Here is a 13,533-nt window from a genome sequence, read left to right on the forward strand (position 1 = left end):
AGAGTCATATAAGATTAGAATAAAATTTATACTAATATATCACATTCTTTTCCTCACCAAATGGGTTAAGTATATATAGTTCCTGATGAACAAAGAAGATGTAGAATCTGCCCTTGTGGAGACCTGAGTGAGGCAGCAGAGGGCAGGACCAAGTCCTGATTCCAGGCCCAGTTCTGCCAGTAACTGACAGAGTAGCCTTGAACAAGCTGATCAAACTATTTGGGCCTTAGTTTCCCCATCTATGAAAAAAGGGGAGTCTGGCTTCCAAAGTTACTCCACCTGCTGTACAAGATTCCAGTAGACCCTTAGTCCTGTCAAATTGTAATCTTTTTTCCCAAGGTTCCAGAAACAGTCTGAAATACTGTCTGGGATCCCCAGTGGTCCTGGGGCTGATCCAGACTCAGACTGGTATGTCTGATTTCTATTTGTCTCTCACTGTTTCTTTCCATAAAGTGGGATGGGTGCTTTGAAATGTAAATCCACTCAGTCATTTGTTTCATTAAAATGTATTAAGGACAAAGCTTATCAGGAATCTGATCCTGTCTCACTTGAATTCCTGAAGCACTGATGGAAGGACTGTATTTTGTCTGATTTCTCCCAGCATGAGCTGGCGGTATGGAAGATAATTATTATTATGTCCATTTTACAGATGCGCAAACTGAGACTTACAAAGTTGAAGCAATTTGACTAGGGTCCCACCACTGCAAGGGCAGAGCTGAGACTCAAACCAAAGCAGCCTTTTTCAGACTTTGTGCTCAGAACCACTCCAGTTGGGGAACTCCACCCAGGGGGTCAGAGTTGGGGGAAAAGCAGCACCGAACAGAGGCCATTTTAAAGAAATGACCCTCAAAGACTCCAGAGAGGAGTTCATAGTGGGAAAAGGAGAAGTCTGAGCTGAGGCCTCCTGCTCAATAAAGACCTAATGTTTTTTGGGCCAGGGATCCTTTTGCCAAGTGTCTGGTTGAGGTTGAAAACCCGACCTAGACTTTCATTTCCTGCTCTGTGGCAGATAAGATTTCTGAAGAGCTCTCCTGCAGCAAAACTTCTAGAGGCCAGAAAAATCACAACAAACATACTTTTTTAAAAATTTAAATTCAATTAACATATAATGTATTATTGGTTTTAGCGGCACAGGTCTGTGATTCATCAGTCTTATATAACACCCAGTGCTCACTACAACACATACCCTCCCCAATATCCACTACTTAGTTCCCCCATCCCCCACCCCCCTCCCCTCCAGCAGTTTGTTTCCCAAGATTAAGAGTCTCTTATGGTTTGTCTCCCTCTCTGGTTTCGTCTTGTTTCATTTTTTCCTCTCTTCCCCAATGATCCTCTGCCTTGTGTCTTAAACTCCACATATCAGTGAGATCATATGATACATGTCTTTCTCTGATTGACTTATTTCGCTTAGCATAATACCCTCTAGTTCTGTCCATGTCGTTGCAAATGGCAAGATATCATTTTTTGATGGCTGCATGATATTCTGTTGTACATATACACCACATCTTCTTCATCCATTCATCTGTTGACAGACATCTGGGCTCTTTCTATAGTTTGGCTATTGTGGATGTTGCTGCTATAAACATTGGGGTGCAGGTGCCCCTTCTTTTCACTACATCTGTATCTTTGGGGTAAATACCCAGTAGTGCAATTGCTGGGTCATACAGTGGCTCCATTTTCAACTTCTTGAGGAACCTCCATACTGTTTTCCAGAGTGGCTGCACCAGCTCGCATTCCCACCAACAGTGTAGGAGAGTTCCTCTTTCTCTGCATCCTCACCAACATCTGTCATTTCCTGATTTGTTAATTTTAGCCATTCTGACTGGTGTGAGGTGCTATCTCATTGTGGTTTTGGTTTGTGTTTCCCTGATGCTGAGTGATACAACAAACACACTTTTAAATGCATTACTGAGATTGTCAGAGACTAAGGGAAATGTTCAAGTGCATCCCCAGCCCTTTCTATCCCTACCCCCACCCACCAACCTTGCCCCACAGCAACAAAAAAACCAACTAGTTGCTGATAGTAGGATGATGAACAAATGCAGAGCCTTAGGCTATCTCAGGGTCAAATGCTGATATCAATACTCTAGTGAGAAGGAGCAAGAGACCAGAGTTGGGTCCATGCAACCTGGGCAACTGTGCTGAGACCTTATAAATGGGGCTACTTGTGAGAAGGTGGGTAGAAGATGACATCTGCCTTTAACAGGAGACAGGGAGCTAACCTGTCTATCTCCATCTCACCTCTGGGCTGAAAAAAAAACAACTCTCCTATACTATAGGATTTGGGAATGGAATTTAGTCTACCCACACTTACAGAGTAGGGGAAAGCTATATAAATAAAGTGGCCCGAAATGATGAGAACCTTCAGTTAGGGAAGAAGTAAATATAAATTTGCCCTGGAGGAAAAAAAAAAAAAAAAAAAACCATCATCTCATACCTGTCAGGATTCTCCCTGGTTACAATCAGCCTAGTATAAGCCCCCCAAAATTGCCAGACATATGAGGAAACAAAATATCACAGCTGAGAACAAGCAGAAACACCAGGCAATAGATTTTATCTTCCATAGTTTCAAATATCAGCATTATGAAATACATAATGCAAAATAACAAAGTATAAAATCTTTATTTTTTTAATTTTTTAAAGATTTTATTTATTTGTTTGTCAGAGAGAGAGAGTGTGTGTGCACAAGCAGGGGGAACAGTAGACAAAGAAGCAGTCTCCCTGATGAGCAAGGAGCCCGATGCAGGACTCGATCCCAGGACCCTGGGATCATGACCTGAGCTGAAGGCAGAAGCTTAACCGACTGAGCCACCCAGGTGACCTGGTGTAAAATCTTTAAAGAAGTAAAAATGGAATCAGACACTGAACGATATAGAAGAGACATTCAAAAGTGACCAGATAGATTTGAAAAATCAGTGAAGAGGTTAAACAGTAGATTAGACATAGCTGAAGAGAGAATTAGTGAACTAAAAGATAGATGTGGACAAATCAGGAACGAAATGGAAAGGATGAAAGACTCACTAGGCATAAAGAACAGAGTAAAAAGACCTTCCATATTTTTAATTGGGTTTCTTGAATGAGAAAATGGGGAAGTGTCATAATTTCAAAATATACAATATCTGCAAATGTCCCAGGGTTTATGAAAGATATTAGTACCACTGATTTAATAAGTACCACATGTCTCAAGCAAGCTAAAACAAAGAAAACCTTTTGCTTAACACAAAAGAAAAATGGAAAGAACAGACATATCACCTATAAAGGAACAACAACTTAACCAACAACTGATTTCCCAATAGCAGCAACATAAACCAGAAAATGATGAAATAGTATCATCAACACATTGGAAAAAAAAGATAACTATAAATCAAAACCTCTATTTCAATTATTAGAGTAAAATGAAGACATTTCACAAAATCAAAAAATAGATTGCTGTGAACAGACATTACTAAAGAAATTTCTGAAAGTTGCATTTTTTTTAGGTCAATGACTCCAGAAAGAAGGAAGGAAGGCCTGAAATGCAATAGGAAATGGGGAGCAAGGAAAATGGCAAACTTGGGTCAATCTAGACAAACAATAACTATAAAATCAATAACCATACTGTCTGACTTATAGGGTTAAAAAGCAGATAGAACCAAAATGCTTGACAAAAATAACGTAGAGAGAGTAAAATCTAAATTAAAACAGCCAACTTTAGAAAATGTACCATGTAAATCTGAGCATTTACACATTTTACTACCCATTAAAAAATAATTAACTATGGGTACCCACATCAAGGTGTATACATTTCATAATCATAAGTCGAGTTAGGGAAAAAAGTCACAAAGTATCACTTAAACTAAGTATAAAAACATGACAAATAAATTATTTGGGGATACATACTGAAGTGGAGGATTATAATGGAATATTCAGAATAGTCATATGATGGGAAGGGACACAAAGGTCCTTAAGGGTGTATTAATGTTTGTTAAATTAGAGGGTAGTTACTTATTCATTTTACTGCCCTTTAAATCATATTTATATAACACTTACTTTTATATATGTGAAATTGTTTGTTTTTAAAAGTAATAATAATAAAGTAATCTAAATCCTTATTTAGATTTGTAGATGCCAACTGCCCAGGCGGGATGCTCTGCACTGGGGACAGTGGCTGAGGGAATGGAAGCTGAATGAGTTGCCCCTTAGGAGCCCACTGCAGGGAACCTGAGGACCATGAATGCTCTGAACCATCTAGGAACATGACCATCCCAGCAAACAAATGTCCATGAGGCCGTGCAGGTCGTAAACTCAGCAGTGACCCCAAAATATCATGGTCAGAAGCACCAGTGCTGGTGGACAGAGCCTACTTCCCAAGTCTCTCACATCTAAAGGTTTGGAAGCAAAAACCCTGAGAAAACCCCCAAGGTTCTTGTGTAATGTAAGGGTAGTGGGTGGGGAGCCTAACTAATAAGGGCATTTAGGGACCCATGGGTTAACTGGAAAAAAATGAAGCCTTTGTGTGCCAAGCTGGTGCAGGCAGATGACTCTAGCCAGGTGCATTTGAGGTAGGGCTGGCTCTCTACAGCACCTCTGCGCGGGCTTGGGCAGCAGCTGCAGCATGGCCAACCTTTCTTGGCTCCTCCTTGGCTGGGAAGGGCCACATCGGGAAATGAGGGGTTAGGGCAGGTGGATAATTCAGAGCTAACAGAGGTTCCTCCTTTCCGCAATATCCAAATTGGAGCCATATATTATTCTTCACGGGGAAAAAAAAGGACAAGTTCCTATTCTTGGGAGAATGGCCTAAAGCTGGTAATTTTAGCATTACGTATATATTCCCTTTTTAAGGCCTGAACAAACCCTACAAAATCAAGGATTTATTATTTTAATTGTAGTTGCTCTGGCTCACACTTTAGTGTTTGGCCTTTGTTGCAATCCATCCCGCACAGAGAACATCTGCCATTTTTGCCTTCCAGAAGGATAGAGTCTCACAGGGACTTCTGAAATGCTAGCACTCTGTACCAGGGGTGGTGAGGTGCAGGACATAAGCAGAGCATGTGAGCCATCACCAGTTTGGATTCCTCTCTGCTGCCTGTATCACCACCCAAAGCAGAATCAGTCTCAGGCTTGCTGAATCTTAGGTCAGTTCTTTCCGCGGTGGGTTGAGCGTGGGCTTGGAGAAGAAAACATAAGTCCGTTCTTACAGTCAGACTGATATTTATTAGGGTGTGGTCATGGCTGAAGGCAAAATGTTAGAGCCCCTGTCATTCATCATAAAGCATGAACCATATTTATTTTTCCAAGAACAGGGTTAAAATCTCTCACCCAAAATTACCAAATTATATGAGACTTTTAATAAAGTTCTTCCTTCATCCTGATAAGACATGATTTATTCCACCCTATTTTCTAATTGTAAAATCCAGTGAAAGTGAACCTTGCAAATTACCACTTTAAACAATATAAAATGATCACTCTTTTTAAGAAGTATGCACTAAAAATCTTATTTCTCTGCTTTGAATATGGTGATGCACTTAAATACAGTATTTGTTAATGGTTTTCTTCTTCCTTGAATCATGGCCAAGAAGAATTTTTTTTTCCCAGAAAGTTTTATTTTCTTCTTCAGATTTAGGTGAGAAAGTGCTCACCTGGGGAAGTGAATCACAGGGATGAAAAGTGCAGCCCAGGGAATAGAGAACATGGTATTGTAATAGCCAGGTGCGGTGACATGGTCGCTACACTGTGGTGAGCACAGAGTGACATAGAGAGTTGTGGAATCACTATGCTGTACATCTGAAGCTAATGTAACATGGTGTGTCAGCTATACTTCAAAAAAAGTAGGAAAAAAAGAAAGTGCTCACCATCTATGTGCATCAAGAACCCAGGTCTTTCAATGGAGCCTTGAAAAAGTGGCAGTGGATGAACTCAGCAAGCAGGGCTACTTCATCGCTGTTTCTGATCCGTATGCTGTGGATTTTGAGCTGAAGGTCACAAAGAAAGATATTGCTGGTGAGCTACTAGATCAATGTTTTAATCCCCTATTCAAAGGTTTCCTTTTTTTCTTCATAAGAAATTAACTATGACCATATATTGAATGCCAAGATAAGGACCAGGAATGGGATTTAGGGAAAGGAGCTAATGGTACCCCCTTAAAGATGTCAAAGTTATAAACAGACACCCATAGTCCGAGGGCAGACAAATGAGCCTTCTGAGCCACTGCCCAAGAGATAACCAGATGAGCTTACGAGCCTGAGAAGTTAGTCAACCTTACTAGACTCTACCAGTCCCATTTGGCCCCAAAATTTGTATTGGTTTTTGCTTTTCTCAAAGAGTCTTTCAATGTCTAGTATAGATATCTAAATAGAATAAGTGTACAAAATATTTTTGATTGATTACTACAACATTATCTGATATCACTAGATAATAAGTCGTAAGTTACCAAAAACAATTATACTGAGAGGTTTTCTCACAGATATGCTCTTATACACCATCGGTCTTTCCCTCTCTTTTCCACCCAAACAATAGTAGGTTGAGAGACAGAGAGAGAGGTGGCAAGTAAAGTTTAAAAACAATTAGGACACCAGGACAGATGCTAATTTTTCTTCCGTCAAGACAAATCAGTATTTGAAAACTTTTTTTTAAAGCTTTATTTATTGCAGAGAGAGAGCATGAACATGGGGAAGGGCAGAGAGAGAGGGAGAGAGAATCTCAAGCAGACTCCATGCTGAGCATGGAGCCCGATGCAGGCCTCAATCTCACAACCCTGAGATCATGACCTGAGCAGAAACGAAGAGTCAGTTGCTTAAGAGACTACACCACCCAGGTGCCCCAGTATTTGAAAACTCTTACATACACGGTAGCTTAGTGGTTTGATCTCCAACACTGTACAGATTGGCATCTGAGTCCCAGCTCTGCCACTAACCCCTGACATCAGGCAAGTCACCTATCTTCTCAGTGCCCCAGTTTCTTCATCTGTAAGACATAGATCACAGTGAGCTAATGGGGGTTATGCATATGATTTCAAAAATGTTTTTATGCCAAAGGCATTTAGTGTAGTATACTGCCTGACATGTAGTATGCTCGGGTTCAGGGTGGATAACTGTTATTGGAGCCCACATGCATGTGCAGAGAATAAATCAAAGTAGTCCTCCTTTCAGTCATGATGACACTCCAGCTCTCTAGTCTACAGGGAGGCAGTTCTGTGGATGCTTCTCTGTAACATCATGGGTCCTAGCCATCCTTGCTTTCCTCCCATTACTAGCGCCTGGGTTCAGGTCCTTATCACCTCTCACCTGGAATATCCCTCCTGGGACGGACGCACAAGTCATTCATATCTAAGAGTTCTCAGCCTCTTTTCCATAAAAGGCTCTCATCTTTATCCCCAAAGCTTTATACCAGCCTCCAAGCAGAGCAGACTGCCAGGTGAGTGCCCAGGCTTGTGAGGCGCCAAGAGAGGAAATGGGAGGAAGGAGATAGGCCCCAGGGGCTGAGGGTGGGAAGAGCTGGCTTTGGAGTATGAGAAACTCCACAGTGGAGTCAAAAACTACTCACACAGTGTCTGTGAAGCTCCAAATGCTATTCTAAAAACTACAGATGCAAGAATGAGCAAGATAGAATCCCTGCTCTCCAGGCGCTCACCTTTAGGGAGTGTGGATTGCTGAAGAGAAAGAACTGCCAAGTTGTGTTGCTATTCCCTTTAGCAGTTTTGGAAGCACAAGGGAAGATTGGAATTGCTTTTTATTGTTGTTTCTTAGAATATGAGACCCTCGGGTTTCATAAGGCTGGGCCACATGCTGCCCTGGAATTTTTTATGATTATATAGTCATCTCTGAACTGGTTGCCAGACCTCCCACCTTACCCTTTTCTACATTGCTACCAAAGGTTGTCTCTAAAACACAAATCTGATCATGCTCTAAGTTAACCTTCCAGCTTAAACGCCTTCCATTGTTGCCCTTTGCTTCCAGAAGAAAGTGCAAGACTTTATTGATAGAGTCCTACCGACCCCTAGTCTGCTTTCTTGTCCCAGCTCCCTACACCTCCCGTGGCTGCCACAAACTCAGGCATAGCCCAGCCCTGGCACACACAGACCTCACACTCCAGCAGAGTGTTCTCAACACAAACGCTTTGCCCACAGTGATCTTGTTCCTGCCATCTCTTGGACTCTCCTCTCTGGAAAAGCGTAGTCATCCTTCAAAATTCCATTCAAGAATGCCCTGTCTGGGAAGTCTTCCTGACGCACCCTAAGTGGAGCTAATCTCTCCACCCTCCCAGACTTGCTGTACTACTTAAATACACATATTGCCTTGGGTTTTGATTATTAATTCTGAATGATTCTGGCTGAAATCTCGGTTTTCCAGGGTTGATTAGACAGGTATAACTGGTTGAGCAGGTAGCTTCTTTTTTCCCCACATTGTTCCATATATTTTGGCTCCTTTTGTCCATTTGTTCCCCCTCACACACTGTGCACCTCATGAAAATGAGAACCAGGATTGGAAACCCCATGGTGCCCAGCACATACTAGAACTCCAAAGAATGAATGCATGTAGAATCAAAAAGAGACAGGAATATTCTAACCCTGTCTGCTGGGGATGATCTCTGATTTGCGTGAGCTGCCTGCTGAGCTCAGGAGTGAGAAGACCTAGGTGTGGCATATTTCTCCCCAAGATCTCTCTGCAGCCCCAGAGTCTACAAGTATGAGTTGAAGCAGGTGGAGCCTATAAGAAGAGGTCTCTGGTCAGAGATATGATTGAGGAGCAAGGGAAGATTCAGGAAGCCAATCTGGTGATATTTCAAGTTTGTTTTTTCTCTTATTTAATATGTTTAATATTTCTTTTTTTTTAAGATTTTATTTATTAGAGAGAGAGAGAGCACAAGCAGGGGAAGCAATAGGCAGAGGGAGAGGGAGAAGCAGACTCCCTGCTGAACAGAGAACCCAATGCGGGACTCGATCCCAGGACCCTGGGATCATGACCTGAGCCGAAGGCAGACACTTAACTGACTGAGCCACTCAGGCACCCCTAATATGTTTAATATTTCTTAATATCACATAAGCCAGGCATCTTCAGAATGCAGCGTAGTGTAAGTGCCACACATAGACTTAGCAAAGGGCACCAGGGAATGGCACTCACATCACACATCTGACTGCTGTAGCCAGAACTGCACGGAGCACAAATTGTAAATGCCGAGGCTCCAGGCTCAATATGGCTCGAGGGCCCTTTGTCCCCCGTGGTGGCTCCAGGATGTTCTCATGTCATCCCTGCTCCTTCTGTGGGCCAGGCTGCCGGCCAGCTTGGACCTGCCATTGCCAAGACAAGATTATCAAGGTCACTTAGCTTCACAACAAGCAATCCGCCTGACAAGTCTGGAGAATTGAAGGAAAATCCTCATTGTCTTTGTTTACCCTGAAGATTGTCACATGCTCTTCTTTTGTTTGGTTTTAACATGGTTCACAAATTGATCGGGGGGCCTGAGTGAGTCAACACTTTCCCAAAGTATTGATTCTAATCACATGGCTTGGCCGGTTCTGAGTGGTGAAGCCACTAACTGTGTACCGCGAGGTCCTCAAGCATTGTGCGCCTATGCCTGCAGAAAGTGATTGGGGCTCCCAAGACCCTCTGGATCCACACTGACACAGAGCGAAGCTCCTAGACCTGACCATTTGATGCTTCCAAGTACTGTGGTCGTGACTGGAGTGGGCAGAGACAGCAGGCTGTGCATTTGCTTCCCTCTGGTGTCAGGTCCTGGAGTGAGCCTCCGGACTCTGTCCTCTTACACTAGATGAATGGGTGCCTTCCAGCTTCACTCCCAGACCATTCCTGGACACCTAGCCCAGAAGGTAAGCTCATTTTTTCATTGAACACTGACCATAACCATGGCTAAAGTTTATAGAATGCATACTCGGTGTTGCACACCGAGCAACAGACTTTATAGAAGTGTGTCATTTAATCCGCACAACAAGTAGGTACCATTAGTAGTATTCCTGTAGAAGATGGGGGGGTGGGGGATCCATGCTGGAGAGAAAGGAAACAGCCTAGTTAATGAGTTTCGGAGCTGGGATCACAGCCCAGATCTGCTGCCAAAGAGTGCAGGCTCCTAACCTTTGTGCTGCACGGCCTTCCTCACTGCAGATGAACTCATATATGTTCAGATCCATGGCCCTCACCCGCAGAGGACCATGCCTGGCATGCTCCCAGTATCAAAGCTGTAGGCTGGGCAGTGTGAACACTTAGGTGGAGGCCTCTGTGGGCATATGAAAAAGTTTCACACAAGTATATAAACACAGTATAGGAACATCGCCTTTAGCATGGGTCAAAACCATAACGCTTTAGAACCTTACTCCGATCAAGTCCAGGATGATCGGCAACATATTATTCCAGGAATAGAAAAGGGAAAGACAGTTTTGTACTCTGTCATGGGCTCTCCCTTCACTGGACCTTTGATTTGTCCTGTGCTTGAGCAGAGAACAGACCTTACAGAGCCAGTGCCCAGCATAACTACCCACAGTCTTCCTTGAACGCCATATAAAGAGGCTTTTGCAAGGGGATCACATTACTATGACCACATAGGACACGCCCCCGATAGGACGGGAGGAGGAAAATGGCCCAATTTATGTTAAACCTGTCTGATCTGCTTGGTGAAGGAGGTTGGCTGGATTGATTCTGAGTAATTATCATTCATGTTTAGATAGAATAAAGATGAGCTGTGTTCAGGGTTTCCCACCAAACTCAAGGGTTCATTGCTGTTTGGCTCACTGTGGCTCTTTGGTGTTGCCATGGCCAGGGCCCTCGGGGCTAGCTCAGCGCACCAGCTGTCCTCAAGGGCTGGTTGGACAGGATGCTTGCAAAAGATTTTCTTTCAATCTACCAAAATGCTGTGAATCTGGCTTCCTTCAGGTTTGTGCTCAGGAATACTTGGGCTAGAAGGTCCATGAAAATTTAGATTTCCTAAAGTATTTTTTTCATCTTATCAAGTTAAACCTCCAATCTATTAGATATGTTTATTTTTTATTCCATAAATGTTTATCAAGCAGTTATGTGCAATGCTGTACCTTAAGTGCCTACAGATGGGGAGAACACAGGCCGCATTCTAAATGAATTGTTAAACTAGAGCGGGCACAGACTTGTACACAAATAACTATGACACGTGGCAGGGAATGTCACATTTGTCTCTGTCCCCGGAGGACACTGATTTGGATTTGACCTCCAGGGTTGTTATGAACCCTTCATGTTGGATGTCACTTCTACTCTTCACCCAATTATTACTTTTTCCGAGGATAAATTAGCCCTCTGTTGATTCACCACGAAAGGAGCGGCAGAGATGTCCACACAAGCAGGACCCCAGGGAGACTAGGGTCACTCCCTGTGGTCCCTGCAGGGATTTAAGCCCTGGGATTCTCTCGTACAGCTGTGAGTCCCTGCATCTGACCTTCCTCCACTTCCTGCCCCACCTGCCGCAGCAAAGTGGCAGCCACTGGGTCCTTAATGATCAATCATTAGTTAGTAAGAGCTGATTTTGAGGGGGTGCCTGGGTGGCTCAGTCGTTAAGCGTCTGCCTTTGGCTCAGGTCATGATCCCAGGGTCCTGGGATCGAGCCCCACATCAGGCTCCCTGCTTGGCAGGGAGCCTGCTTCTCCCTCTCCCACTCCCCCTGCTTGTGTTCCTGCTCTCACTCTCTCTCTCTCTCTCTGTCAAATAAATACAACCTTAAAAAAAAAAAAAGAGCTGATTGTGAACAGAGAGAGAAAACCAGGCTTGGGGGATGATAGGCTGTCTTGCCCTAATTGTTCTCTCTCTGACTGTGTGAAAAAGCTTGATGCTTGCTGACCGTGCCTCCTAACGAGGCCCCCCGAGAGCTGACTCACTGAATCCTTTTGGATGGAGTCGAAGGCAAACCTTCTGCACTGTACTTTCGGCTGTGTGTCTGAGGTTGCAACGCAGGTGGTGGATACCAAGGAGAGTCCGGTGTCTCAGGGTGTCTAAAGCAAAGTGCACTTATCCTAGAATTGCTTTCATGAAGGATGGTCTTACAGAACACAGGGCAGAAGACAGGCGTTCTTTGTCGGTGCAGAACGTGCCTGCTTAGAAAGGAGGTGGGTTCATGGTTCTACGGACTGAAACTCATGCAGAGTAAGGGGGCTTTAGGCTCTTCACCACAGGGACTGGCTTCTCTCCTTACTAATGCTGACACCAGGATTTGTCCCTGTCACAGTCAGAAATGAAAACTGCCTTACAGGAAAATTGCTTTACAGAAATCAAAATTGCTTACTTACTTTGTTTACTTACACAATTGCTTACTTACAAAATTGCTTACCTTACTTACAGAAATCAAAATTGCCTTTTTTTTTAAGATTTTATTTATTTATTTGTCAGAGAGATAGAGAGCAGCACAAGCAGGGGGAGTGGCAGGCAGAGGGAGAGGGAGAAGCAGGCTTCCCGCTGAGCAGCGAGCCCGATGTGGGACTCGATCCCAGAACCCTGGGATCATGACCTGAGCCGAAGGCAGTCACTTAACCGACTGAGCCACCCAGGCGCCCCAAAATTGCCTTATTTACAGGTGTGTTACTTACAGGAAAAATTGTATATCCAGCATGTTTTGACGTTACACTGAGGGGGAGTTTGTTTTTAGCTAACTGCCAGTGCTTCTAGAAAGGCTTTGGGGTGTTTTTTTCTCACAGGACTTGTGAAGGGGCAGCTTCTAACCAGTTCTTTTCTTTCTTTTTTTTTTTAGATTTTATTTATTTATTTATTTTAGAGAGAGAGTGCAAGCAGGGGGAGGGGCAGTGGGAGAAGGAGGGAGAGAATCTGAAGCAGGCTTCCCGCGGAGCACAGAGCCTGATGCGGGGGCTCGATCCCAGGACCCTGAGATCATGACCTGAGCGAAACCAAGAGTCCGATGCTTAACCCCCCAGGCGCCCCCTCGCCAGTTGTTTTCGGACTGACTTCAGCACTGTGTGCCGCTCTTCCGTGGAGCTGAAGTCTTCCCGCCTCAGAGGATTGTTGCTCCTGAGGCTGCGTCAGACAAAGGAAGGCAAGCGGCGGTAGCACTGGGGGCCTGGAGGCTCGCAGGCTCCGGGGAGGAAGAGCCCACCCACTGCCCACCTCCTTGGGACTTCGGAAAGTAACACGCAGCCCACTCAGCCCACTGAAGTCAGATGGGACTGTAGTTAAATAAAACTTACAGAAAAGTTGGCTGAATAGACTTAATGTGTCCATCATCAAGTTATTACCTCTTGGCCCCAAATGCCACCTCTCATATTTGCTGCAGGATGAACACAAGACCCTTAAGCATTTCTCCTCTGGAGCAAGCATGATGTTAAGCTTCCTTGGTGGAGGGCTCTGGGAGGACAGGCCAGGGCAGAGGAAGAGGCTCTGGGGTGCTTTATCGTGAGGGCCACGGCCCATGGTGTGGCATCAGGACCCCCTGTGTAGCGGGCCCAGCCACAGACCAGACACACTGCCAACTTGCAGCCTTGGCTAGGCAAACCCCGAATGCAGTCTCCCCTGCAGGGAAAGCAGAGGCCCCTTTTGCAGATGCTGCCCATTTGCCTGCACCCCCAGGGTGGCC

General features: G+C 44.3%; 1 long non-coding RNA gene across 1 annotated transcript; it reads left to right on the forward strand.

The window, feature by feature from the left end:
* Nucleotides 1-1,248: 1,248 nt before the first annotated feature.
* LOC148164157 (uncharacterized) lies at nucleotides 1,249-13,157 on the forward strand. The gene is made up of 2 exons (XR_015768375.1): nucleotides 1,249-9,805; nucleotides 12,697-13,157. It is a non-coding gene; the product is annotated as an uncharacterized LOC148164157 (long non-coding RNA).
* Nucleotides 13,158-13,533: the final 376 nt, after the last annotated feature.

Source organism: Eumetopias jubatus, unplaced genomic scaffold (assembly GCF_037043125.1).
Source record: "Eumetopias jubatus isolate StellerSeaLion01/CBP00866 unplaced genomic scaffold, mEumJub1_p1.0 scaffold_6, whole genome shotgun sequence".
Lineage (NCBI taxonomy): Eukaryota > Metazoa > Chordata > Mammalia > Carnivora > Otariidae > Eumetopias > Eumetopias jubatus.